Below are 26,704 nucleotides of genomic sequence, written 5' to 3' on the forward strand. Positions count from 1 at the left end.
ATTCATCTTAATTACTTTGAGCAACTTCATTATATTAAACGAAATATTTCGCAGAAAATAAGTGAAAGAATGATGCTCCTGCTAATACAATTAGCGCTGTCACTCTTTGTCGCTCTCTCAATTATGTTTTGATGTTGATTTAGCTTTAAATTTCGTCCCATTCTAAATGATTACGGTATTACAAAATGGATAGGGATTTTCGAGGTCCATTCATCAAGTTTTGTTAAGAATTATTCAATACGGCCTTTTGTTATAGACTTGTTTATTGGCAGAATATAGGTAAGCAAAATGGTAGTCGTGTTTTGTTTCTTAATAAATTAGCTTGTTTGTTGTAATTACATAATTCTTCGCTTGTTGATTAAAGTTATGATTTTATTTTGCCATACACCAAAGGGTACTTCATACATGGTTATGTACGGCATATAACAGTCATAACAGTGCATGTCAGACGATAATAGTCAAAATGTTTACTGAGTCTTGGTACATTCATCGAAAATAATATCTGTATACACTGTATCTATTATTTGTCTGCCTTTAAAATCTATGTTTAAAACAAGTTGTATCTTTAACTAACTACCCACCCAGCGTTGCTCGCAAATGTCAATGATCCTGCATTCGTAGGCGTATTTAAGACTTAGGAATTATGTATAAAGTTTGAAATTTGAATGGAATCGTAATAAGTGGACGCCCTTGACGCAAAGGGACAGCTGTTGCATTACAATAGTAATATTATTGTAATTGCGTGGGCTCAAAAAGGATTAATTGGTTGGAGCAACGGGATATAATTGGTAAAGGAAACTTGTCTGGTTTTTGTGAAAGGGCAGCTTGAGTTCAACGTTTTCGCAGGAAATGTAAAAAGTTCGCGTGCTTGCGTCGTACTTCGGATGCTATAAATTTATCTACATCTAAATTCAATATTTAAGTATATAATAAAGATATATTCTGTAGAGTATGGGTGTAAAAAATCGTAATTTATCGATATAGATATGTTAATGGGCAATGGCATTTTAAACTATAAAAAAATATAAAAGTAATTCTGATGTACATCAGTATTGAAATCATACATCTACAGTTTATTCTTAATACGAAAGTGTAAATGGAAGTGTGAAAAAACTTATCCGAAATAGAACACAGATAAATTAAGACCTAGACAAATACGCTAATTGTTGTTGCGACAACAAAGTTTATTTTTGCAATGGAAGTAGAAGGACAAATATTTTTTTATATAATATGTAATCAAACCAGCAGATATTAATATATCCTCTAGATTAATGGTATTTGTACTGGGATACAGTATCGTCAATTGCTATTAATATGAAAACTCAACACAAAGTTACTTACTCGAAAATAGATATGAATTCTGCGTTTACTGATGTTAGGTATAACCGTATACGTACCTAACAAAATGAAGGTATCAAAATCGTTGTTATTGTAAATCGAGCACTATTTAACTTAACGATACATCGATCGTTCGATATCCATCAGGATAAGAGAGTATTACGAGCAATTGAACCGAATTGAGTATCGTTAATGCGAGATCGATTATACGGTAATTCGGATATCGAGTACATATTAATCGAGAGCTAAGATGCGTGGGAATTAAATGGATACTCATTAGATACATTGTTTTACAATTACTATACTAGTTCCCACTGAACTGAATATGAGAGTTAGTTATATACCTAGTGGTGAATCTAATATATAAACTCGTTTCGCGGTGTTTGAAGTTTTGTTTCTCCAAAACGGCTCTACCGATTTCTATGAAATTTCGTGTGCATATCGGGTCCAAGACGCAGGTTGATGAATGTCTTTGTCCTTTGATATAAGAGTTCACATTGACAACATGAACCTGAAAGCCGTTCAAAATTTTATGGTAATAGGTACCCTCATTTTTGCCTCAATTCTTGAATTAAAACTAACATTTTATCTTAATATGGCGCAGAAGTCAAGCCAAGTTGATACGTCTCTTACTATTTACATATAAATTGAACTTTTGTTGTTCCAAAAGTGCCTCATCAGGCAATACGCAAACAAAATAACAAAAACAACCAAATTATTCACACTCGTGTAATAACCAGAATTAGTCGCACATGCTCCTGCAGTAATTACCATTATTACGAATAGATAACCAACAGGGGAATCATACAAAACTCATGATCATAAACGGTACAATAACCGAAATTCACTCGTAATGAATTCAGAATTAACCAGTGAGCACCTATTTCAATGAAAATTACTTAATTAGAACCGTTTGGATCAGTTTCACATATTTTTGCACAAATCCAGAAGTATGGTCCAGTGATATGATTTTATTTTGTGTTTGTTTAAATGTATGTTCACGAAATAGTGAAAATAACAGATAAATTAACAAAATGTTTAATTGAAACAATTATAGAGAAGACAGAAGACCCATCTCATCCAGACAGCCACAAACAATTATCAAAAGAGACAATGCGACAAAGAAGGCTAAAGAGTTGTCCTAACTAAATAATACGACTACTAATTTTTATTAAAAAAACCTTTTGGAATGACCTGCTGTATAATAAGTTTTGCCTGTGGATGATACTTCTATAGTTTTGCTTTATTTATTTTTTTCTTTCGTATGAAGGTATGGAAAAGATGGCTGCAATAAAACCAGTCTACAAAGCTATCCTTTGCATGTTGTCGTCTTTGTTTGTAATTTCTCTTTAGTCATATGTTTGTGTAATTAATACTTTTAATATTAAAAGGCAATGGACATTCACTCGTTTGAAATTAATTAATACTTTCAGAATGGATAATATTGAAAAATATGTTAATTTCATAAAACAATTATACAATATACATGTTGAATTTTGTTTTAGTTTCTCACATGCTCAACTTCAGAACTACTTTAGTTCAGAAATTATAATTACGTTCAATGTTCATAGTAATGGAGGTCAGTGTACTGGTACCTGTCAAAATGTTTAATTACCCAATACTGAATTTCTAAATAGCAAACAGAGGCGGGTCGGCAAAGTTCATATGACTCATGGTTCAAATAACTACCTATGTATGTAAATACGTAGATACTTGGTACAAACTTCACGTTTTCTATAAATTAAATATTTCTTTCGGAAGCGGATGTTGTGTTCATATTTGCGAATATTAATGGCTGTTTAATACCTTTGTACTTTTAGGTCAATTTTTATTGGATGTATGTGTCAAGCGCCTACTCGTAAATCATTTATTTATTCATAAATATTCCACCCAACGAAGTGTGATTCAAAGTACGTACGTATTGGTATATTTGGCTATCTTTAGGTATCATACAAAACAATATGAATTTATTTAAAATTAAATCAAAATATTCCGCTTCCAAAAGTATAGATTTTGATAATTATGTCATATTATAGACATCTTTTAGTACTATAGGTACAATATATGTACACATATATTCTAGGCCAGACTATAAACTTTTTTTGTTCCGAATTTCGTATTCTGATTTTCCATTTCTGCCTGAAAATAACAATTATAATACAGAAATGAGAAAAAAAAATTTAACACTGATTATATAGTTTTTACTTTTTAATGACTATGAACTGGCTGGCAACATAGAGATAATAACTTTACAAAAAGTAAAAGAAAATCGTATTAGCTAGGCTTTATACCTTTGTCTTTTTAAGCCTATTGTAATGCCTTGAAGCGCAAAGCCATACACATTTCTTTGCATACTCTCACTTGAATTACATATTTTTTATTCGTTTTTCTAAAAATAATCGTTAAATCTCAGGATTGTATATTAGCTTTCTTTGAGCATTGCTTTCTTAAATTTCACATCAAAGCAAGTGGTAATTTTTTGTATATTTAAATTAAAATTCAAGGTCTCAATGAACAATTGTACTTGGAAATAAATATGTAAGTACTAGCTAAAACCGGTTTTACGACAGGCAATACGGACATTGAACCCCAAATTTTTATTGCAATAAAGGTTTTTTGTTGTAGATTGCCAAGAAATTATGCGTTCAGTTCTTATGTAATGATGCTTTATAATAATGTTACAAAAAATTGTTGTTCATAATTTAACTTAGCTATTGAAACCCAACATGGGTTATTACCATTAGGTATAACTGCTAAATTTGATCGAAATGTTGAGCGATTAAATTTAGCAAGCTGGACTGACGATCAGACCTTCTGATGTCGTTTTTAATTAGAATAAAGTGTTTAACATAATTTAAATTTTAAAACTTAACAAAGTACATCTACTGCTTGATTAATCTAGGTGTACCTACATAGTAATATCTAGGTATATAGTGTGTGCATACACCTGGATTCACATGAGTGTTTTTGAATGAAACAGGAATTTATATCAGCGACGATTTTTCCGCGATAACGTGGCGCGCACGCGAGCATAGCCGCGGACAAATAGCTAGTAGATTATTTTGAATCAGCAACAACAATTGAGAATAAAATAAACAGCATATTGCAAGGAATACCTTTAAATAAAATTAAAAAATAAAAACTCGAATCATTCGTCTAATAAAATTTCTAATATAAAATGTCAGAAAACTTAACGATAAACGCCCCACGTTTGAAAGTACATACACGTGAATGTCTGTCGGGTCCTTGGCGGGTCAGATAAGGAATAAAATAAAAAAATAAAAAATAAAAACCATTGCATTACTAATTATTATTTGTCGTCTACTTATTATTTTAATTAAAATGTAAACGTTACGACTGGTAGTAACAGTCTAGATCTAGTAAGATGTGATCAACTATTTGCCCATAAATAACATCATAGGTACATAAAAGGGAACGTAGGATTACGTATTTAAGTACTTACTTCGCAATTATACAAGTATTATGTTCAAATAACTCCATTATACATAAAAACTATCCATTTTCAAATAAACCTTAGGTTTATTTAAGGTTACATCATTAAAATATCATCTAGAAACCATACTATATTATCATACATGTACACCCACACAAACAAAAACACAGGTATAAAGCTCACACACACAGGCAAGTTGGAATGTGTTCTAAGAAATATGATGGGCTCGCCATCTCTTCTAAAAATTATTATTATAGTGCCATTAAATTCTTGTGATTCGTATCAACAAAATTTAGGGTCTGTTTCACAATATTAGAGATCTTACAATTTATGATTTATCCATTCATTATGAGTAATAGGAGAAAATTACTTTTGTAATCTAGTTTAAATCCCAATTAGGACATTTAAGAATTATTGTCTGGTAGATATAAAATTTAAATTAATTAATTTCTTTAGATCTTGTATTCTTTGATTTTCACATATTATCTCCAATTGTGTGTGTATTTGAAGTGGATACCTTTCTATTGATAATTTTTGAATAAGTGAAGTAACTACGATTTTATACCCACGTATAATTTCAACTTTTGACTAATAATTGTCTATAGACATGTTTATTTATCTATGTCAAATTCTAAAATGCATTTTGATGCGTGGTTTATGTAGGTTATACTTTAGTATGGTTTTGATAACTCATTTATTATAGTTTATAATCTTTATTACAAATAACACTAAATTTTGATATCATATTATCTGATTGGAATCCATAAAACACATTGATGACGTCATTCTATAGATTATCTGTGACACCAAGTGCCAAATATTTATTGTTACAATATTATACATTCTTATCAGATAAAGTACTTTAATCGTGACTAAGAATAATCTTCCTAGCAACCTTGGTTCCGTGTTATATGACGTCCATTTTTGTTTATAGATAGATAATAATTTTTCGCAACATTGCGACAACATTTGGTTTTTAGTGGAAATTCTTCATATTTTAAATAGGCAAAGGTAAGCATCGTTATACTACATATGAATAATGTCTTAATAGCTATAAGACATTATTAATATTATAGCTGACTAGCTTTCCACCCGCAGCTTCGCCCGCGCAGTCAACGAAAAACCCGCATAGTTCTCGTTCCCGTGGGATTTCCGGAATAAAACCTATCCTATTTCCCAGGATAAAAAGTTGCCTAAGTCCTTACTCCTTTCTCGGATATCAAAATATCTCTATACCAAATTTCATGCAAATTGGTTCAGTAGTTAAGGCGTGATTGAGTAACAGAGAGACAGACAGAGTTACTTTCGCATTTATAATATTAGTATGGATTGAATGAGATTGTAAGAATTATAATTGCCTGAAAGTACCATAATTTAAGTAATATGCTAAACTGAAAGCAATTTCAAAAACAGATGTATAAAAATAAAAATACGCCACGTATTTTTGCGAAGATATTATCATAACCTTAGTAAAATGGCAAGTATTTTAAAAATAAACGAAACCTTTTGTAAAATTATTAAAAAATATGTTTAATATTAGTAGGTACTTTAAAAATGTCACACGTGAATGTCAGTGGGTTACACAATTGTTGACCTCGTTAACCTAATTAAGGTGTCCGGATCTTATAATTATACTATTTTATAATTACTGTAATAGAAAATTTACATCACATTGTAGTTACTTTCTTTATCAATTATATTTAAATTATACATAGTTATTCTATAATCTAATGACACAATAAATATTATAGAGTAGCATTTGAGTAAACATGTTCAAATAAATGTACAAAACGACGAACTTCCTTATATTCTCTTATTTGACCTATTTTTGAATAGGATTATAAATTTATAACCAAAAATGATAACGATTCATCGCCACTATCGTAAACATATTGCATAATATCAAAAAGGTGAGTAAGCAATGTATTTCGAATGACCTAAACATTTTTATCACTTCTACGCAAGCATTTCTTACTAACGAGATAGCATTATATGCAATGTCCCGGTTTGTATTATCTCAAGCACTACATACCGTTTACTACATTATACGTATACATAGTACAAATCAAAGTCGCTTTCTGAATGTCCCTAATGCTTAAATCTTTTAAACTACGCAACCGATTTTAATGCGGTTTATTTTAATAGATAGAGTGTTTAAAGAGGAAGGTTTTAGTATATAATTTAGATAAAGCGGACGAAGCCGCGGGCGGAAAGTTTGTAATAGTGTAAACTCTAAACATTACTACATTAACCCTTGGCATGCCTGGTGGGCATAAGTTACACTCTATGCCTGGTGGGTCTCTCAGACCCCGATCTTAAAATGGTATTTTTTTCTATAAATTTTATTATGTAAGGTGATTTAATGATTCAAGACGCATGCTTAAAGGGCAAAAAAGAGATAGTAAAAATAATCACATTAGAAATTAATCAACTTTATTAAAATATTTGAAATTAAACTTTAACTCACATTTTTAAGCAACATTTCGTGACTATAACTTTGTTAACATATAATTAGCATCAAAAGTAATGAGATCATAATCAGACTTTAATCCAGTGTAAGGCACTGTCATATACTTAATCTAAATAACAAAATAATTAGTCTTCATCACTTGCATTTACACTTTGTAAAGCTTTGGTTTAAAACCTTGCGCATGGAAAAATCGAGTGGTCAAGATAAATGTGACAACTACATGTCTCACAAATGTACTAATGGATGGACAGAGACACCTCCATTTCAGTATCCGAAGAGGTGGAGCCTGCATCATTTTCTTCCTCCTCAATCAAATGCAACTAAGTCTTCCTCATCCAACTCTTAGAATAATAAACTAGCTATATTCTCGTCTGTTAGTTGTTTATTCATGATTAAACTGAAAAAAAACAATAAAATAGGATAATGTAATGTACAAACTAATATTATTTAATGCCAAATTCCAATATTTATAAGAAAAAAGGAAAATAAATACTTACAAAATAAAGTCACGCCGTATGCCTGGTGGGGTCTGTGGGACCCCTACGCACTTTAAGCACGTCCTTTTACGCTCGTAGCTCGCCTCGGGCTGAGGAAGCGGGCGGAGGGCATTCCGCGGTTAATAACGGCCAGCTACTAAAAACGGTGAGGCGCGAAATTCAAATTTAAACGAACTACAACGGTTCGCGCGTTGGTGTGGGTCTGACAGACCCTACCAGGCATGCCAAGGGTTAAGGAATGCTAAGGACGCGTCAAAGAAGTCAACATACAAGTACCGTGTTTAACTGGAACACTAACAAATACACTTGAACTAACAAACGCAGAGATGCTAAACGGATAGAATACCGTTACTATCTTTTGTCTAGACTGATCGACAGGGCATTCACTTTTGATCCCGTATACATTATTGCATCGTATATTCTAACACGTAATGAATATTGCTATTTGTGTCGTGTTCTTTTATTTACAACGGGGAATTTGTTATTTGCTGAAAGATAAATGATATTGAAATCTTGGACCTTTTGGTTCAGTCAAGCGTGGTTAATTTGTTTACAAAGAGATGGATTAGTCTTCTTTTGATAGCTTGCTTTTTATCAATTTTGGAGCCTGGGACGACTCAATAGGTACGCGTGGTAATTAAATTCTTCAGTTACGTTCTATTTATTTACTGATACAGCATAATATCACTTTGAGTAACTAAACCCTAGATATCATCAATCGATATGTGTCTATTAAAACTATTTAGATAAGGGCGATAAGCAAAAATAATGACGATCATCATCCATGAATACCCACGCGTAAAAAAAATTTCTACACTGTCCATAAATGTTTTAGTAAAAACTATTAATATAATTCACAAACTTTTTAAGAATGCTTATTAATTAATTTTTCGCCTTATTTATACCTTACAATTCAAAAAGTTGACAAGATCCCGAGGAATAAATTAAGGGAATAAAACCTTAATTTTTTAAGCGTAAATTCCAAATTAAACAAACTTCCAGATAGGATAGGGAAAGTCGGCAGAACTTAGATGCGAAACAAGCAGAAACTTTGGCTCGTCAACGATATTATTTGATGACGACACGATTTTTAACCAGTTTCAAACTTCAAAATTCGGCTGACTTTGTTACATTTCCCAATAGCCCTTAGTAATAACTAGACATCGGATTATATGCATTTGCATATTTGCATATGCAAATGCATAAAACTCTGCAATTACCGCGTTAGTGCATATTTTAGCCTTTTTCCCCAATCGTGCATATTTCGTTAAGTAGCGGGAGTTTTGATTGGTCTACTAACCTTTATTAGCCAATCAGAACGCTCAGCGAGTAAAAAAAACCCTATTTTGGCATGGTAAAATGGCAAAAAATTACAAAATGGGCTCCATTTTAAGTAAATTATGAGCCATTCAAAATAGGGCTAGATTACCCTTTTGGGGCTAAAAACTTAAAACACGGGTTGAATTCCAAAAAAGGGCTAGATTTAGCCCGGAAAAGTCTAAAGTGGCAACACTGGGCTCGCGGGTGATAAACGTCACAAATTTGCGCTCGAAAATTTGGTAAAAATGCTTAATTGTATATTGGCACAAAAACTATACTTAATTTCAAGAAAATTTCACTGTTTTTGTACAATCTTTGATTTAAATATATAAAAATAATAAAGGTTTTTTGATTTTGTATTGTGCATATTTTAGGCATATCAGTCGTTTTTAGTGCATATTTCGGCCTTTTTTAGTGCATATTTGCATGCATATTTTGGCATTTTGTTAGTGCATATAATCCGATGTCTAGTAATAACATTTCTTGTAATTGGTTTATTATTTCCGGGGAAATTTTGACGTCAATCGCTGTTAATTCTGGAAAGAATATTTTAAGGAAACGTTATGAATAAAATGTCTAATAAGTAATAACTCACTAAAAATAGTAAGACCAACAGTTATAGTCATTAGATAAACGCAATATAGTTGAAAATGGTTTCAAAAAACCACCAGACATCGAGTCGGACCCAAACTGATCAACCAATGCAAAAGGAAAATATTTCAACTTAAATATCTTTTAATTCGAACCTAAATCAAGGCATTTTACCTTACGCATAACAAAATGGCCACGAAATAGTGTTCAACATTAATTACTCCAAATGCCGTCACTTCAAACAAACGTATTCATTAAACAACCAGTTTTCGTAAAACAAACACACATTGTACGTTTAATTAAGAATCTTCTGCTTTATTAATTTGCTCTTCGTGTTTTATGTTTAACGCTTTGTTATATTTACGGTGCATGTGTATCTTTATTTATTTAGTTACATTTAATATACAGCTAAATCCGAGTTATTGCTAAATGCTAATGGCTTTTGTTGGGATGGTTTTATTTACTGTTATTTATTTACAAGCTGAGCTTATGATGTAGAGAATCATACTGTATACCTTTACTTATTTTTATCTCGAATAAATAAACTGTGTGTACCTATTAGGTACTGTAGGAATATCGCAAAACATATTTAGCCGTCCCTATCACATATTTCCATAATTTCGGAAGTGTTTAATTCAAATAGATAACAGTAGAAACGAATAAAACTAGTTAGTATTATACGCAGACCTCAACTTTGTATTGAAGTTGTATTTATGGTACAGTATATGACCCGTTTCATACGCCAATTCTCATAAAGACTGTATAGAATCTATCATAATTGTAGGTTTTCGATAACTAGACCTTTTTTACATCTTGCGCCACAGCATTACGCCTTATTAAATATATGTTACTTCTGTTACCATAAACCATAACATTTTATATCATTAGTCAATAATATTAAAAAACTCATACATCAACAGTATTTTCAAATCCCCGCTGACGGAACCGGGCTCTGTCGAAGTTAAACTACCGTGAGATATATCAGTGACCTGTCAGATACCTGGTTATTGATAGACCCAGAGGATTAACCCTTTAGTTCATAGTTGAGTGCTAAGTTATACGTCAGCCCCCTGGCTTGACGGAGATAAGATTTCGAACCGAATTTGAAACAAAGTTGTCCGTTCCAATCACAATCATAGGAACTGGTAGAACATAATAAAACATTGGAATTATTTCATTGTACATTATTTTAGCCCGTTAGTTAAGGGACAAGTTTAAATTATTTAGGTATATGTATAAATATTAAATACCTATAAATACAGATGTATTATATTTGATCTTCAGTATTATTGTCTCTTTTTGTTGTGAATGATGAAATGAAATATAGCTGACTTTGTTAGATATAGAACGATTCACTAGCGATATGTGTCTCGAATAAATCATAGCAGTTTGCCCTTTCAAAGAGAAATTATCTACTTATATGTAATTTAGGTAGATTATTTTATTCCGTGTTTAACTTTATCACATAGCAGGTATTTAATCATTATATGGGATTTATCATTAATTTAAAAAATACATATTAAAATGATAATCGAGCTAATCTTAATTGCCATCGCATGATGCATCCCTTATCAATAAATAGGTAAGGTACCAAATTTTGTAATTTTTGTTAGTTTAAGGCCCTTCTCTCATGGAGCTACTCAAAAAGAACTAGTCACAAACTCAAATTACTAACGAGTTGCCTGAGTGTCACAGCCCATACATGTTCTATGAAGATTCGCACACGACGCGACTAGTTACTAACTGGTGAGTAACGCAGCAACAAATCACGCGCGACGCGTCGTGTCGGTCTCCACGCTACTGGTTTCCCGAGTTTCTTTGTTTTTTATGATAAAAATGAACGAGGAAACATTGACAAGTGACTGAAACCTTATAACTTGAGTAGCGTTGTATGCGAGATACAATTTGTAACTGGTTTGTAATCGTAATTACTGATTAGTTCAGTCATTTTTGAGTAGCTCCATGAGCGAAGGGCCTTACTAACAAATTCTAAATTTCAAAGTCTATCTCTCGACTTTGAAATTTAAATCTCAATAAAAACAAAACAGAATTGTTTTTACTACAATATAATATTTATATAGCTCAGAAAAAAATGTCAATGATATTTGATTTGTGGGATTTATCTCCGCACCAAACCTATTAAACATTGAAATTTTCTACAAAAAAGTTACGAACAAATATAATGATGATCCGAAACGACGTGGGGTCAGCTAGTTAAAAATAAAATCCACGATAACATTTAAACTTTTACGCATACCTAACAAGTAACAACCAAAAAGTTCTTTACACTTTACACTTTATTTAGCTTTGAATTATTTATTACGTTAAAAATTATTATGTAGGTACAAACTATGTACAAAGCCAGTCTTAGCGTAAACTGTCTCTGACTTACTGACTCAACTGCAACTAATCCCAAAAAAATATCACGAAACTGCATTGAATTGCCAATGAAGTGCCAATGCAATATTAACGAAAACAATACCTATTTAAATTATACCTTGAATTGTTTACACAAAATGTAATAAAATTCCCGAAATTAAATTGCATACGATTTAATAACATTTAAATCAATACTTTAAACATAATTAACGTTTTTCTTTATTTAACCCTTAAATTGTCACCCCTAGATAACTTGGGTGTATAATGTCCAAATTTGGAGGATGTGTTGGAATTAGGATAGAAAAGAGGAAAATGAAAAAAAAAATTAAAAATTTTAATTTTTTCTATTGTTTTCACTATGTCACATAAAACGGACATTGCCAATTATATGTACATGTTCGAACCGTCACATATAACGGACATTGCACATTATTCCTGCAACCGTGGTACATATATAAAATGCACATTTTCAACTCTGTAATTCAAAATTATTATCAAATTATAATTATGGACGATCAAGTATAAGCTTTTCAAACATCTGTCTTAAAATATTGGTTAAAACTTAAACGATATCGTTAAAAATAATGGATTTTAAAAAACGACACTATCAAAAGTCACAGCATAAGAATTGGCTAAGAATTGGGATAGAAATAGTATTACATAGCCTGAGAACTTATTCTAATACACCAAGAAAGTCCTCTTCCCATTCACTAAATTGTACAGATTGTAATGTGTTTGCTTTATCGTATGCAAAGAAGTCGTATACCATGCCTGAAGTACCAAAACAAACAGGAAATTTAAATCGCTTTTTTTGGATTCTTTGGCATATATATCCATTTGCTGCCAGTTTTTTCATTTGTAAGGTATTATTATTTAAATTTTCATCTATTAGGTGGTATTTCTGGTAAGTAACATGATACTGTGGCTGAAGAACTACTGAGAAGTAGGGAAGATTCATCTCGCACCGCATGTAAGGGCTGTAATTCTGCAGCAATAATATTTTGTTGATGGTAAAAATTCTGACTTTTTGGATCTTCATTGTGACTCAAATCAATATGTCGTATAATTCCGGAGGTATGGTGCTGGGAGTAAATGATTGACACTTTTATCATAGTGAAATCACTCCCGTAGGTCTACATTTCCTTCGAAATCGTCATCTCAACTCAACGCCAGACTCTTCAGCTTCCGTCAGAGGTAGTGAGGGAATTTTTTATTGAGTGCCAAGTCATGCTCCTGTTAAATATAATAAAAATAAAGAAAAATATATCAAAATGATGATGTTGAAAATGGAGGGCCTGATTGGCAACGTCCGTTACATAGGACATGTGAAGAATACCCTAGTGTATACTCCAAGTTGTCAACGTCCGTTTTATGGGACATCATAAACAAACTAAGATTTTTAATACAAATATTGTAAAATATGTAAAAATTATGTCAAAATACTATACTTACAATCGTATTCTGACTAATAATATAACATTATAAGCAAAATAGCCAAAATACTTACAGTTATAACCAATTTTATCAGGACAATCAAAAGATCCGTTTTTTGCAAATTTCAAATGGTCACCATTCGCGACTGTACTTCGCTTCGCTAACGAAACCTGCATGTACGCGAAGGACATAGCTAGTACCTTCCTAATATACCAATTGGCAATGCCTAGGTCTACTGTAACAGAGCCAGCATGTGTATAAATACTATGTCCTTTAAAACGGACGAAATCAATTTAAGGGTTAATCTACTTTGTTAAACATTATACTAAAATTAAACTAGGTAACTACTATACTACGTAGTTTTATTGTACGTGATAATAAAGATATTTAAAAAAAAATTAATAAAACCTTTGCCACCTACCTAAATGTACCAAAAATTAAAATTCGAAGAATCTATAACCATAAAGAATTGAAAATTTAAGTTCGTACCATCATCGCGATATGCGTAAACGACATATTACCACATAATATACGCAATGCGTTTTTTAAATATTGTATAGTCAAGTCAAGGCACCTATTTCTTAATTATTTGGAATCCAATGTCGTAATCACGTTATCACGCGGGTTTGTCGAACCAAGGTCGAACTTGGAATTATCTAGTTGTTAATTAGACGATCGTTAGCGAAATAACTTCATTGAGACTTGGTTTTCGTTTGTAAATGTAAATAGTACTTTTGATTACAATGTTTGTTGTTATTACAGATAACAGATTTAAAAATGCGTAAAACCAAATGCAAAAATATAGCGGTAGTAATTATAGTGCAAAAATTACAATTTTGCTTTATTATCTAAGTACCTACTTTAAATTTAAGTACCTACTTACTGTAAAACTCTTTCCTTAATACAGGTGATGTTATTATGTATACCTACGTGACATCGTTTTTACTTTTTAACAACAAATTAGGTAAATTCATTTTCAAACAGAAGTTTCCATAAAAATAAAACGAGTCAGAGACGCGGCTTTTTACCAGTATTAAATAAATATAATATTTATTTCTCAGTAAAAGTATCTTAGCTTGTGTAGAGTTGAACAATTAGTAAAAATATTTATCGTTGTCCTTCAGGTGTCGAGTTACGTTAAATTAAAATACATTTATAGCTAGAAGGAAAGTAATAAATTCTGTCGCTAAATTGAAATGTAATTGCTAGAAAGACAATAACAAAGACACTAATTGAAATAAGAACATTCCAGAAAAAATAAGTTGCGACACTTTTTGACAATAAACTAAAAGAAAAGCGAGCGTTTACCGAAAAGATTTTCAATTTTCATTTAAACTTGTTTTACTACCGATATTACCGATGAATAGACAAATAAATATTTTTTTTTTTTGGTCCCAACATTTAGAAATAGTGAAAATACAATCGTAATCTTTGTGATTTTTAGTTGGACGGCCTTCTAGACGGAGAAGAGCGGACACAACATGCAAAGAAATATTCAATAAGCATAATATTAAATCATGAGCAAATAAAAAAATACAACAGCATATCTTCACATCCGTTCATACGTCATAGTATAAAGAGGTTCATGCTTGCGTAGATCATAATATATTTATCAGTATCATAAGTCGTAACCAGTAACAAAGAGGTATGCGAAATGCGCATTTACCAAATGTAATGTTATTTTAAATTTTAATGTACATACGTACATTCCTCTTAGGTATGAAATTCCAATTGCTCATTAATTTATTTCTAAATATAATTACTCTTTAAACTTATTCTCAAAATCTGCACTTTGAAAACAAGCTAAAATTAATTAAATATAATTTATCCCTTGCCTCCTTGAATTTTGATATTTTACCTCTCCGTCCTTAATCACGTTTAATAAGAATCGTGGAGCTGTTTATATCATTAAAGCCAAGTTTAACTCAAACAGTGCGTTAATTAATTTTGGGTTAAATCCTATTTACGCATAAACATTACTTGTATAGGTAGATGACTATATTATATTTGAATAAGTTTCTTGCTAAATACTTTAGTTTCTACATGTTAAACTTGTATACAAATATTTGTTTATCCTACTGAATACAGCGAGTATGAAAAATCATAAGAGTCATTCTACAAACGAATGCTATATCTGTTGCATAACATTATACATAATATGTTATGTTTTCATAATAATTTATACGTACCTATTGCTTTATTATATAAAAATAAAAACAATAGTCACAAAAATAATGATTTAGTGGATATAATTTAAAACATTTCTGACAAGCATTTCAATTCCCTCAAGTATAAAAAAGTACCATTAAAGTACGTACCACGTAACTAATCACAATTTTAGGTTTAATACTAGGCGTTTCAATCTGGCTTCACAACAATTTAGCGGTGATTTGTCGGCCTAAGCCTTAGAAATGTTTTCTTTATGGCCCTCGTAAAACTTTTTCATATCGCTCGCCGAAGTCGAATTTAATTTTTATCCGAAATGGGTTATTACGGAAATAATACAAGCGGTATCTTATAATAATATCTCCCTGGACTATCTCCATAGAGAAAAGCCAAGTGAGATATTTTTATCCTACTACTATGTATTAGGGTAATTGCGCTGGTTTGCCGTCCAGTTTCGGTTTTCGTCCATTTGACTGACCTGCTACAATCACGTGCGTAAAACCTGAATACAAACCTACCTTCCCGCGCAAGTTTGCACTTTTTACGGTCCTTAATGTGTAAGCAACAGTACTATCAACATCAAAATTTGATTTGACAAGAAGAGAGTTCAAAAAATTAACGTAAAAGTGGCCGCTTCCCATACGTGCCTTGCAGATGTCATCGCGTGAGAGAAAAATTTGCCGGCGAGAAAAGTTCATGGTAAGTTAAATCACTGTTTTAGCTAGTTAACGTAATGTTTTTGGTACGTATGTTTAGTTATAAGCCTATTAAACGCAATTAGAAGTGTTTATCATACTTTTTTTATAATACTCTTCGAAAAATTAAGTGGACGGATACTAGGTTACCAAATTCTCAAAATATTTGGTTTTCGTCCAAGTGGACGAAAACTCAAACAGCTACGTGAATATTTGTTAGGTTCTTTTTACTGTATCGGACCTTTAAAATACTGAATAGTTTCTCCCGAAGTGATCTTTATTGCTATTAGTTTAGATTTTTTGGTTTCCGTCCACTGCTTTGTCAGTGCTGCCAAAATAAAAAAATATTTAAAGAAGTGGACGAAAACTAAATTTAGCTTTAAACGTTTTAGTTTTCGTCCATGAATGAGTATTGGAGTGGACAAAAATTAAAAATGACTATTCTTTTGCAGTACTTTTCGTCTTTTTTACGTATTGAAAAGTTTTCTATTCAGTATCTTCCTTATAAATAATTGGTGAGGGCCAGAGTGTTGTAGGTACCTAATATTGTCATTCATTCAGTCATGTATCATTCTCCTTATGTGAAGTAGAGTCAATTATTCGTGGCATAAATGGGGGTAGGTCAGACATAATACACTGTATTTTTCTTGATTATCATTCACTTGAGTATCATCTTTTATTCTAGGTCTGTTTTGCCAATGCAATATTTTTTTATTCTACTTACTCAATGTATCCTAAGAAAGATCTTATTGTTTTTAGATGGCCTCGAAGGAGTCTAAGAAAGCTAGAAAAAAAAACGCTACGTACACTGAAGAATCTTTAATAAAGGCATCAGTAAGACAATAATGCATAGTTCAGTAAGGTATAGTATAGTTTATTTTAGTAGCTAAAACGTATTATTATGGCTATGTTTAATATAGTATGTTTCATTTGATAAACAAAGTATTAGAATGAATATTTCTGTTTTTTGATGTAATTTCTCAGTCCTATAATTATTACTTTATTCATTTACATTGTAAGTAACGCATTCCTTTCTTTATTACGAATGATTAATCAGTCATCACTAACGCATATAAAGACTGCCAAGTGCTACATAGATCTCAGTGTTGACTAGTTATATTGATTATTATTAGTAAAACTAAACCTGTAAGGTAGTGAGAAATTGTTATGTTGATTAAATAAAAGTATATATTTACCTGTAATTGGTTTTTAACTTAATAGTTGACCTACCCTCCTTTTTCTACACGGTGGTCGAAAACTAGCTTGCACTAGGACGAAAACCAGTTTTTTTGGACGAAAACTAGCATTTACCCTACTTTTGCACAAAATAATTTAAATAAAAAGATACGTCAAAATGATTTATTTTCACTTAATATTATATTAAAGAAGACTATATAAGGACTAAATAAAAATATTATATGTTTAAGGAAGGGTGCTCCAAAATATTTATTTCGCATCACAAAGTTGGCAACTCCCATAACTGGACGAAAACCAGCGCAATGACCCTATAAAGGCGAAAGTTTGTAAGTATGGATGTATGGATGTTTGTTACTCTTTCACGCAAATACTACTGAACCGATTACAATGAAATTTAGTACACATATAGAGGGTAACTTGGATTAACACATAGGATAGGTTTTATCCAGGAAATCCCACGGAAACGGGAACTATGCGAGTTTTACTTTGGAAACGCGGGCGAAACCGCGGGCGTAAATCTAGTAGGTACCTAGTCTATAATTAAGTAACCAAACAAAATGCAATTTTAATTGCATCTCTCCTAACCTAGGAAAGACGGACGACGAGAAGGACGGAAATTCCATTCCAAGTTCCAACGATAGAACCTGAAAAATATCAAAACCGACATCAAATTTCCTGGGTTCTGAATTCAGATTTTGTGAGTTTTGGCTTTGCGGAATTTTGCTTACAATTTCTGCTGGCTTGTTCTGCAATAACTTAGTAATGATATCCAATACTCCTGTGATAAATAAAAAAAACGATATCAAGTTCAAGTTAAAAACAGTCGCGAACCAAATGCCTACACAAATTAACATTTTTAACGAATTTGATACCCAATATTACTTGAAAATAACAGTACCCATTACCCTCTATTATTAATTTATTAATAAATGATACTTATCCACAATTAGATAATACACCCTTTCCACCACTAACAAATCAAATGTCAATACTAAAAATAAATGTAATTGCATTGTGTTAAATACCTATAACTATTTATTTTGCGGTGACATTTTGTGGTTTAAAGGCTTTATCCGATTTCAGCTAAACAACATTGTCATACCTAGTTATTAGCTTTTAATGTTTGAACGTTGCAAGTACTTAACGATAATTAAATCAATCGTAGGTATTCATTAAAATTTCATACTCTCACTAATCCTAATAAATCGATAAAATGTTTGAAGCTCATAAATTCATAATACCTAGGTAACTATGTCAATTGTAATAGGATTATGATTTATGAATAAATTACTAATGACGAAATGATAAAGGGAAGGCAAAAAGTACAAAATATTATGGGCCTTTGTAGATCGACGTTTCTCTGATCACTAATGACTTCAATTTTACATGTCAAGTGTTGAAGGTCGAAGTCCCTAAAAATAGACGAGTTTCACCAATACAATTTACAGTACTATGAAAAGATAAAAGCAACTGAATAGGTATGAAATACTCAGTCTTGTAGGTAGATGAATCCTTAAAATATATAAATTTATAAATATAAATCCTTAAAATATTCTGAGAACTATAGAAAACCAAATAGCCTGAGTCTAATGCTGTTTGGAATTCGATAGCAACCACAGTCCGTAACCTTCCTCAACTAGACTTACTTACAATGCCCATTACCTTAGTACCTATGATTACATTTCAAAAGCAATTGAATACAAGATATATGTATTACGTAATTTATATATTTAATACAGTTTACTGGTGAAGGTCATTAAATTAAAATTCTTTGATTTTATCATGTTTATTGTCGTAGATACTGCAAAACGGTACGTGCCTAATTAGGTATTTCATTAGGTAGTTACGTACCTAGGTAAGTACCTATAAATTTAATGTTTTTAGTAACTAATAATCTAATAATCAGAGACAGAGACCGTACCTATGTAAATCTATAACTATAATAGGTATTATAAGTTACTAATGGTTGTAATTTTTTCCACAGCATGCCGACTACGATTAAAATTTTGAATACGGTCTAGTAACCGACACACACGTGAGTACATAGGAAATAAATATTTAGTTGGTTTAAAAAGTGCTTCACAATCAAAATATGTTGCCAGTTGGGGGTAATTACAAATTGAAACTACAATCGGTTTAGTAGGTAATTTAAATTAAGTATTATGTACATTAATTAGAAATGGTTTGATCCGGTTAAGATAAACAAAATCAATATACCTAGTGTTATAAATACGATAAGCAATCCATTCACTGATACAAGACCTATTTCTTATTATTGATGCGATAATGAATACGAATGGCACATTTAAAATTAAAATCATCAATGCCGACCTTTGGAACCGAAAAAATCATCCATAATGAAGTATGTACATACTTACAGTTAAAATGCCGGTGACTTGAAAATCCAGTGATGATGTAAAACCAATAATTACAAAACTTTGTAAACACAAAATAAAAACACGCAGTATGTTTATATCACACTAGAAAGTAGCACAGATTATCGTCATTTTGCACTAATTCACATCACAAACACAAAAAAAGTTTTGTTTATTTCGCGATATCGTTGACGCGCACACTACGCACAACACACAACCTCATCGCACGAAGGTCGCTCGCTGACTGACTCGCTCCAAGAAAGTAAAATTCAATCTTCATTCGATTACTGAACGAATGAATGGTAAATCGTAACCATGAAATATGTATTTGTTTTTGCTTATCTAGGTACTATTTTTATCTAATTTTAAACTTATATGATACGTACCTACCTATCTATTGGAATTATTTAATGATAGTGTTTTTAAAATCTGTTTCCACTCGAAGAAAATATTACAGATAATCCTAATTAAGGTACTTACTACTTATATTAATAGATAAGTGTAACAATTTTAATAAACCTAGATATAGCTATATAACCATGTCAATAAAGTTTTTAAGTAAAAAAAATACACAACAACGTTTATCGGATATCGCTAAAGACAAGATACCTAGCTGAATCCTACTTGTTATTTATTTTCGATTACCGTAAGAACTAAGAACCACCTAGTCAAGTGGTTTGTTCTGTGTAGGTAGTAAGTAGAGTAGTAAGTAGAGTTAATAAATTGACGAATTTCTAGCAAACCGGTTTCAAAATTAACTCTACTTCCGGTTTCTATTTTGTTGCTGGCTCTGTACACTGTGCCAGTGAACGATGTGAGGAGCAACAAATTTTTTTTTATGTTCCACTACCGAAAATCGACGGTTAAGCTGGCGTGGACGATTTTCTAGCCAACCGGTTTCAAAATTAACTCTACTTCCGTTTTCTATTTTGTTGCTGGCTCTGTACACTGTGCCAGTGAACGATGTGAGGAGCAACAAATTTTTTTTTATGTTCCACTACCGAAAATCGACGGTTAAGCTGGCGTGGACGATTTTCTAGCCAACCGGTTTCAAAATTAACTCTACTTCCGTTTTCTATTTTGTTGCTGGCTCTGTACACTGTGCCAGTGAACGATGTGAGGAGCAACAATTTTTTTTTTTATGTTCCACTACCGAAAATCGACAGTTAAGCTGGCGTGGACGATTTTCTAGCAAACCGGTTTCAAAATTAACTCTACTACCGGTTTCTATTTTGTTGCTGGCTCTGTACACTGTGCCAGTGAACGATGTGAGGAGCAACAATTTTTTTTTTATGTTTCACTACCGAAAATCGACAATTAGTTGACGTGGCCAGTGTTATTTTTGGCGCCAATGAAAAAAATTCAAAATTTTCACTGTTTTTATGCAGCAACAAATTAGCAACAAATTCACCTGCATTTTTGCAACGATCCCATCCCTTTTTCCGATTTCTTCACGCTACCTTAACGTTAAGCTAGAACTGTTGCTGATTTTCAGCGAACGGGTTGAGCAACAAAATCCTCATTATAGCAACTAATTAGCAACAAATAAGCAACAAATTCTGGTGTTGTTTTTTTTTAATTTCGCTCATTTTTAATCGCCAGCTTTACGTACCTATAGTAAAGAGAAGTTGTATGAAATTTTAAATACCTACATATATACCTACTTATCAAATAAAATACTATGACAGGATAAAAGTAACAAGGTATGCCTATTGCCTGCATTATGTTTCCACAGTAGTATGGTATTTTCTTTGTATGCCTATAAATATATCCACATTCCACAGCATTGAGTGAGTATTGAAAAAAGTGGAAAACAACATGTAGGTACATGTAATTTCAATGGAAAACAATGGAAATGTTAAAATAGTGCATTACGAAACATTACGGACCTAGCGTGTATTTGTTAATTCGATTTGAGCGTGTAGTAAAATATGATACTAAATACATAAATACCTAATACTTTTAATAATTACCTAAATCCTGAACGAGGGAAGAGAACATTATTAATTATTATTTTTATTCATTAATTACGCCACACCCTGTATATTATAGTTTTCCATCCTTCAGCCTCGACGCAAATATATAATTTGGTATTTAGGTATATCTTAATAAGCAATGACCTCACAAAATGTTCCTTCATAGAAATTTATCTAATTTGAGTTCGTAGCAAACCTTAGCTCCTAATGCTTTATGGGCATATATAATTGACTTTACACGGTCAATACTCCACAGTTATTGGATCCTGGAATAAGCTTAATGGGTTTATTATTTATGGACTCACTAGCTTCCCGCGCGTGGCTTTGCTCGCGGTAACGTATAAAGTGTTATTGTGGTTCTCGATACAAAGTTTTATGCTTGAAATGCTCGCTTTCTTGGTTTTTTAATTTTTATACAAAAAAAATTAAATAATTACATTGACTGCTTTATAAGTAGGTACATAATAATAAGCTTAACTACTATATTATATTATCGTTTGTCTGATAACTCCTACGCAATAACGGTTGTTTACAAATTCCATTTAGGGCCGATTTTTCAATGCTTGGATAATACTTATCGGTCGTTATTTAAAAAAAATACTTTTGTTTGTTTGTTTTCAAGTGAAACTTCTTTGGGCGCGTTGAGAGTAAAATTACAAGGACGTGTCATGGCAATACCGTCACGTCATGGAGTAAGGCGACGATTTTTTTTTTAATTAGCATACTATTACATATCTTCTAGACATTTGCATACTTGAACGATATGATAGATATAAAAAAGAATAATATCTTAACGACTTACACAGGCAATATTAATTAAAACCATATGAGAGAATGTACTCGATTAAAATGTACACGAGACTCGAATTACGGCATAATCGATATGATTAATACAATAACCATAGTAAATTCGTTTTAATTGCATGTAATACAAAGATTTTAATCGGTACAAGCCACAGTAATCGAGTAAGCGCAATTGTGCCTTTGTTAAAATTATTTTACTTTATTTTGCGTAGTTATTAATTAATTATTAACTCTGTAGTTGTAACAAAGAATAAGAGCGTGTGTGCCAAGCACACGTGTCAGAAGTGAAACTCCTTTGACAAGATTCAAAGATACCAAAATCGTCGCCTTACTCCGTGACGTGGTATTGCCATGACGCGACCTTGAAATCTTTCTCTCAAAGCGAAGATTCACTGCTATAAAATCAATTATCTTATCATAGTAATCAGTAGGTATTTCTCCTATTCATTTAGTCCAGCCGCTCGGAACGGCTATAAGAACATAATGAAACTAATTCTTGTCTTAGATCTAGATTATATTTTATCTGTATTATCAAAGCTTTCTATTTTCTATTTATTTTTCTCAATAATTATAGGAACCATTACGTTGGCAACCATTGATATAAAAAAGATAACTAAAGATAAAATACATTTTTGAGACTGTCATTTCGAATGGATAGCTATAGCCAAGCTATAGCATTTATTATTATCGTATATTCCTTTGCTATTTTCGTTATACGTTCTCGTGAATAAATAATATAGAACAGATCTTAATGAATTTCGTACATAAGTAAATATGGAATCTTGATAAATGAAATAACCTAGTATAGGTTGGTTGTTTTTATTAAAAAATCAAGTGACGATCAAATCAATAATTTCTTGCTATTTTTAATTAAACCCGTATATCTATACTAATATTATAAAGCTGAAGAGTTTGTTTGTTTGTTTGAACGCGCTAATCTCGGAAACAACTGGTCCGATTTGAAAAATTCTTTCGGTGTTAGATAGCCCATTTATCGAGGAAGGTTTTAAGTTATATATCATAACGCTACGACTAACAGGAGTGGAGCCACGGGGGTGAAACCGCGCGGAGCAGCTAGTATTTTATATGCGTATCTAGAAACCAAAGATCCTAAAATTCATTACCAAGACTTATCCTTTCTTAGACCTCAACAACATTCACCACAAAGTTTATAGCTCCCAACTGTAAGCCTCACTAATTAATTAATATCTCAGATTCCACAAAATTCCTTCATACTATATTTATTTTAAGTAATTAGTCCCTAACTCCCACATCCAATAAGCAATTAGCAATGTTCTAGCAAACAAATGAGCCTGAATTTCATATGAATTTACCTAGTTCCATAAATTCGCGTGATCGTGTTTAAAGACCCTTGTACAAGCTATTTGCACATTTTATTTTAAAGGGAATGAAAAATAAAATACGTACTGTGCATTATTTTCTTTTACTAATTCCATAAAATTTTGAAGTAGTCAGTAGTCATTAGTATATATATATATATATATATATATATATATAGTAAGTTCTAGTCTCTAGGTATTTGAATGTCTATTTATTTTGGCAGAAATAAAACAGCCCTAACCAAATCAAATTAAAAACAGGCGCAAGATTTTCTTCTTTATGGGGGTTTAATATTATTTTAGCGGGTTAGAATTTTTGCATATTTATGCTCATTAACAAAACATGGCACCACCATAAAATAGAACCAGAAATAATGAAAGGGAATAATTTGTTATGTTTATAGATTTACAAAATTTAATGAATGCTTAAACCATAGATATTTATCATAAAAGCGAGGGAAAAGATTTAATTTAAAGACGCAGTGGGAGGTGGTATTGTGCGTATCTAAAGGTGTAGGTACTTTTCGTATTACAATGCAAATTTTTCAAAGATATAATCCATATTGGAAATGAGACCTTACGATTCCGTGGTTTAAATTTAGGATGGTGTAACAGTATCTTATAAGTACCTTCTCTTCTTTAACATGTCATAGTGTTATAGCAGTCATGAACTTCAGCTATATTTCATAAGATTTAACCCAACACGTGTCCTTAAGGAGACGGTATTTTTAACCTCCAATTTCGGAGCACTGACATTCCTTGATTAATTGTACGAGACAGAATTTTCCCCTAAGAGACGTTTCCATTATTATAGTAAGATGTTTTATCGTGTACTCCTTGTAAATTAGATCGCTTGCAGGCTCACGAGTACCATCAACGATGTAATTTTATGAGCCCTCATGAGAACTCGACTTAAATTCAGGAGAAATTTGAATTCTAGGGAAATACCGAGAGGGAGGGAACAGCGCAGTAATTGTCAAGTTTTTTACACGTTTCCGTGATACTTGAGCAATTCCCCTTAACGTTTATATTTTTATTTATCATTTATTTAGATACATTACTCGCGATATCCCTGGAGTTAGAAACACATAGTTATTTTCAGGTTTCTAGTCAATTCTATTAGAAATATATTTAGTGGGTGACATTTATATGTTCATATCGATAAAGCAGCGAAATTGCAATGAAGACATTGCCATCAATTTAGGTACAGAATAAGAATAGAAAAAGATTTATAGGACCAAATATATATGTTTTATAATTATATAAAAGACATAAGTACTTAATTCTTCATTTATACAAGTCCAGTGTAAAGTTAATACCGTTAATACGTTATATGTAATTGAAACAATAGTTTATGTTACACTTTTTATGCAGTAAGTTCATGGAGATTACGCAACATCTAATACCCAATCTTTATCGGAAAGCACTATATTTTATAAAGTTTTATTGCTGTTTTATTAGTTTTGAAGAAATAGTTGAAAACGTCGCTCAACCAAGACTCAACTCTTGCTTAATGAGGTAAGTTTCTCGACGGTTCCAAAGACGAAGATTATACACCAAGATATTATTTAAACAAAAAGTAATCAACTTACATGCCTGTTGTTTGTCATTCTGCCCTTAATTTGGTTAAAAATAGATTTATGAAGCCTTCATGGATCTTTGTAGATTACATTAGGTTCAAAAGACAGTAATTATTATGATTAATTATTGTATTTACTCGGAAGACTTTATTATTTGAGCTATATCAACTCCGGCAAAATGATTTAGAAATCGGATTTCCTTTTTTTATAGGTACATGTAATGTACATGTAAAATATGTACTAATAACAACGGCGCCTGTACTTTTTCTAGTTTGAGGCCCAAATTATGAAACATCTTCACGTTATTCCCTTCTTTCTGGACATGCCTTAATACTACTTCAAAGTACTTTTAGCTCATTATGCTCTATCTGTAGATAAAGTCACGGACGATTTATTTTTTTAATAAACCTTACAAACAGCCATTTATACAAACTTCATACAACTTCCTCGAGAGCTTATTTCCATCCAGTCAGAGTATTTTTTTGACAAGGAATACAGTCTTTCTTTAGAATAGTTTTTAGATAGTTTTTTTTCAGACGTTAAGTGTAAACAAAAAATGGTTTTTATTCTGAATGACACTCTAACTCGGTAACTGTTTACTAATGTAGCAGCTGTAGGTCAATTTTGGAATAAAGTCCTATTAATATCCATCCATATTTACCATATTTTACTCGTGTTGTTCCTTTTACTAACCATTTGAAGTCAGAAAAGTAAGATTTCTAGCAATCTCTCATTTTATCCATAAATCAACTATATACTGGACACAATTTTAGTACTTACAAATTTTAAAGAAGATCAGCACGTGCGTCCTAATTCTGGGAGAATTTCAGCACCCTACATTCTACACATAATAAAAGTTATAAAGACGTGCTATTCAATAGAATTCCGGGTGCAAAGAATGTTGGTAGTTCGAATATTTCTAATATCATAAACACTGGTCAGTGCTGTAGTGGAAATTTCTGAAACTTTTATACTTCAAATTGATAAAATTTTACTTAGTCACCACTGCATCCGATTTTACGTTTTATGTTTACTTCGTGGAATTTTACTTTGAAAGTGTTTCTAGGTTTTATGTAGGATTTATAATA

The 26,704-nt window shown here is 31.6% G+C and overlaps 1 protein-coding gene across 3 annotated transcripts in view; it reads right to left on the reverse strand.

Annotated features, from left to right (window-relative positions):
• Nucleotides 1–20,175, reverse strand: part of LOC149908559 (inactive angiotensin-converting enzyme-related protein-like) — a 149,162-nt gene extending 128,987 nt beyond the window's left edge. For all 3 annotated transcript variants that reach the window (XM_090102037.1, XM_090102034.1, XM_090102035.1), the window contains exon 1: nt 19,920–20,175. The gene's annotated coding sequence lies outside the window, so the exon portion shown is untranslated. The remainder of the gene's footprint in view (nt 1–19,919) is intronic.
• Between the last annotated feature and the right edge of the window lie 6,529 nt (nt 20,176–26,704).

The sequence above is a fragment of the Colias eurytheme genome, chromosome 5, assembly GCF_061535395.1.
Source record: "Colias eurytheme isolate Ceu_HAF_F1 chromosome 5, ilColEury1 Martin Lab GWU primary, whole genome shotgun sequence".
NCBI lineage: Eukaryota > Metazoa > Arthropoda > Insecta > Lepidoptera > Pieridae > Colias > Colias eurytheme.